Genomic DNA, 4205 nt, shown 5'->3' with positions numbered 1-4205 from the left:
TTGACATTTTTGTGTTTCTTTTTATCGCTGTGTGACTGTTTTCAATTGAAAGTACCTCTTGCCACGAGTTCCCAGAATCCTTTGCGGTTTTACCCCTGAATGACGTCACATTTTCAATCTCTATAGGAAAATTCAGATAAGCCTGAACTAACTGAGGGGGCTTCCTCGGCTGTACTACATGCACAGAGAAGTGTGTGTGTGTGTGTGCGTGTGTGTGAAACTCATTAATAATGTATGAGGTGGGATGGGAATGAGAGGGGGCGGCGACAGATGGGGCATCAGTGTGTAACACAGAGAGAAAGCCTGAGGAACAGTGAGCCTCACACAGAATGAGAGAACGGGACAGAAAGGAGCAAATACATTCATGGGTAGAGTACAGCATCGCCCCCATTTTTTATACTGCCATCTTTTATCTTTGTGGCCTTACTCTGTATTTGCCTGACAGTTGCTTAGTCTTTGTTTTCTCTCTTTTTTCCCTTTGGATGCTAAAGGATTGATGGAGATGGAGAGACAGCGTAGTCACCCAGCACTGCTGTACACCTGGACAAAAGAGCTGCACTGACAGAGGTACTCATGTTGTACTGTTTCTGTGTGTTTGTGTAGTTAGACAGCTTGATCTTTTCACTCAAAGGCCAGAATATCACAGTGATAATAACCACAGCAGCGTGACTCAGAATCTGTCACATCATGTGGATAAATGGCAGATATTTAATCACCAACTTTCCACAAAGACAAGTCTGTACTGCAATACTACTATTTCAAAAGAAACTGTGTGTAAGACACTAGTGGCTGAACTGTTATTCTAATGCTTCAAAGGTTACAATCTTTGTCAATAACTCCATATTTTGGAGTCTCACCTCACATTAATCAGCCTAGTATCAGCCTTAAAACAGAAACCTGTGTGCGATAGGAAGCTTGCACCCTGTGTGAATGAATGTTGCAGTGCAGCCTGTTGTAGGAATTCTTTCTTGTTCCATGGGACGAGGCTCGGGTAAGCCTGGTGCTCAATATCAGTGTGAACGCTGCGTAGCTGCAGACGTGATCATTTCATACAGTTATGTCTGATATTTTTTGTCCACAAAAGTGTTATCTGCCTTTTGCTTTTGTTTTTAAATGCCTTTATATTTGTTGTTTCAATGATGATTCCGACTGCTGACGGTGAAACGAGGAGACAGTTACACACACACACCTTTGTTTTTACTAATTAGTTAGGACATTGACATGATACTGTCCCTAGACCCTTACCCTGAACCTAACATCACCTAACTGTCACACCACGCCTAAAACCACATTTTTATCTGCAAAAGTGACTGTTGGTCCCTACAAGTATAGTAGCATGCAAATTTTTGGTCGTCTCACACACACACACACACACACACACACACACACACACACACACACACACACACACACACACACACACACACAGCTATATTCTGTGCTGTGTATTACTGAAGTGTCTTTGAGCAAGATACTGAACCACAGATTGGCCCCAGTCCATCCATCAGAGTGAGTGGCAGTGATTGCAGTCAAAACAGAGTAAAGCACTGAATGTGAATGTGTGATTGTGTGTTATAGAGTGCTTTGTGTGCTCAGTAAAGCATCGTTGACCAACAGTAAAGTGAACCATTGTTCTGACTAGGGCTGGGCCATATTATACCGTTCACGGTAATACCGGTATAATGTTAGGCAACGATAGGAAAATGAAATATCGCGATAGAATGGGAGTAAAACGCGCATGCGCAGTGCCTTTGTTTTCATACGCACATGGCCGATTGTTGAGTGAAACAGATGAACCAGAATTGGTTTGTAAAAATGGTGCAACTTCAGTGATGTGGAACTGGTTTGGTGTTTGTCCGTCAGATACACGACAAAGCACATTTTTTTGCAGAACATGCAAGCGGCCGTTGTTATTGTCGTATTTGTCGGACTAAGATGCTCTTAAATCTGGGAGTAATCTGGGTCCTAAACTCCGTATTCTTCAGGTCAAACAACACTGCAGCATCACTTAGAGTTAAAAACTGTCTAAATTCTTTCATCTTTAATAAAACGATCAGCATTGCTGCTTTACCAGGTGTAACTATGAAGTTTAACTTCCAGGCATCCATGAAAACAAAATTTATTAAATTTAAGGAGTTAGAAGTTAGCAGGAAGCTAGCGGAAGTTAGCTCGCTAGTTTCGCTAGTTACCTAAGCATGATATAGCATGTTCTGACTGAGAGATTTCTGAAAAAAATCAAACTTACAGCTCTGCTATCACTTCCAACATAAATGAAGACAGGAAACTAAACAGCAGTGACGTTTGTAGGGTTACTGAAGTTGGGCTAGCTGGTATATAATGATGTGCTACGTGATCGCTAGCGACACAGCTATGTTAGCATAACATAAACAGTGAAGCTGGAGGACGAACACTAACACTTTTCCACTTATAAAAGTTAACGTGAAGGTTCCTGATAGTTAGAGACAAATGCAATCGCATGGCAGGATGCTGTAAACGGACCAAACTTCAGTCAGAACAACTGAGATAATCCATCCACAATACGAGGTTAGTCATTAATATACTGCAACAACATGGGAATAGAGCAGCTGCCAGAGAATTCAACATCAATGAATCAATGGTACAGAAGTGGAGGAAGCAAGAAGATTGAGTTTAATAAAGTTTGATTTATCTGACTGCTTTGTTTCGCTTAATGTGCCTTATAATCCTGTGCACCTTATGGTCCGAAAAATACGTACTGCACACTGCAGTTTAATGTTGCAAAGCACCTCTTTTTAACTTCAGTGGATATTATACATGGTTATGCTCAGGATATGTCAGCCCATTTCTACTGGAAATGCCTTTTGGTTAAACTTTCAGCAAGGAATTTGCATTTGCACTGTTAGATTTTTACAAAGCTTTAATGTACATAAAAACCAGCTTCTTGTTTAAGTGAAATAAATGGAAGGTTGTCTTTTTGCGCTGGTAATGTTGTGGAGTTGTATTTTGTCTCGCATCAATTATATCGTCAGTTATATCGTTATCGCAAATTTTCAAATATATATCGTGATCAATATTTTTGGCCATATCACCCTGCTCTAGTTCTGACCGTGGTTCACTCAGTTCAATTCAGTTTTATGTACTGTATATATCACCAAATCACAACAACAGGTGCTGCGTGGTGCTTTATATTTTAAGGTTAGGACTCTACAATAACACAGAGAAATCATAGAAATCCCTCTGATGCTGAAAAACTAGTTCATGCATTTATTACTTCCAGGCTGGACGACTGTAATTCATTATTATCAGGATGTCCTAAAAACTCCCTGAAAAGCCTTCAGCTGATCCAAAATGCTGCAGCAAGAGTCCTGATAGGAACTAGAAAGAGAGAGCAGATTTCTCCTGTTTTGGCTTCCTGTTAAATCCAGAATTCAAAATCCTGCTGCTCACATACAAGGTCTTAAATAATCAGGCCCCATCTTATCTTAATGACCTTGTAGTACCATATCACCCTATTAGAGCACTTCGCTCTCGCTCTGCAGGCCTACTTGTTGTTCCTAGAGTATTTAAAAGTAGAATGGGAGGCAGAGCCTTCAGTTTTCAGGCTCCTCTTCTGTGGAACCAGCTTCCAGTTTGGATTCAGGAGACAGACACTATCTCTAGCTTTAAGATTAGGCTTCAAACTTTCCTTTTTGCTAAAGCATATAGTTAGGGCTGGACCAGGTGACCCTGAATCCTCCCTTAGTTATGCTGCAATAGATGTAGGCTGCCGGGGATTCCCATGATGCACTGGGTGTTTCTTCTTCACTCACCTTTTTTTTTCACTCATTAGGTGTTAATACACACTTCTGCATTCAGTTAATAGTAATTATTAATCTCTGGCTCTCTCCCTTCACACTGACCAGTCGCAGCAGATGGCCCCGCCCCTCCCTTATCCTGGTTGTGCTGGAGGGTTCTTCCTGTTAAAAGGGAGTTTTTCCTTCCCACTGGCGCTTGCTGTGATTGTTGGGGTTTTCTTTTCTTCTTTGTATTATGGTTGAGTCTTGACCTTACAACACAAAGCACTTTGAGGGAACACTTGTAGTGATTTGGTATTGCATAAATAAAAGGGAATTCAGTTGAACTGAAGATTGAATAATAATGTTCTTGCAGTTTACTAAACAGTTGCATGTAATTGCAGCCAAACATTGATACCAAGTAGAAATGATGCTTTAAAAAGTGAAGTTGCA

At 40.8% G+C, this 4205-nt stretch overlaps 1 protein-coding gene across 1 annotated transcript in view; it reads left to right on the top strand.

The window, feature by feature from the left end:
• Window positions 1-308: 308 nt before the first annotated feature.
• nfasca (neurofascin homolog (chicken) a) overlaps window positions 309-4205 on the top strand; it is a 112519-nt gene continuing 108622 nt past the window's right edge. Inside the window, exons 1-2 of the mRNA XM_085352932.1 lie at window positions 309-368; window positions 492-567. The gene's annotated coding sequence lies outside the window, so the exon portion shown is untranslated. The remainder of the gene's footprint in view (window positions 369-491; window positions 568-4205) is intronic.

Source organism: Diplotaxodon limnothrissa, linkage group LG5 (assembly GCF_057381915.1).
Source record: "Diplotaxodon limnothrissa isolate DT_005_m linkage group LG5, D_limnothrissa_male_GT1.1, whole genome shotgun sequence".
Classification (NCBI taxonomy): domain Eukaryota; kingdom Metazoa; phylum Chordata; class Actinopteri; order Cichliformes; family Cichlidae; genus Diplotaxodon; species Diplotaxodon limnothrissa.
Note: the sequence above shows the minus strand (reverse complement) of the source record. Positions and strands in the feature narration are given on the sequence as shown.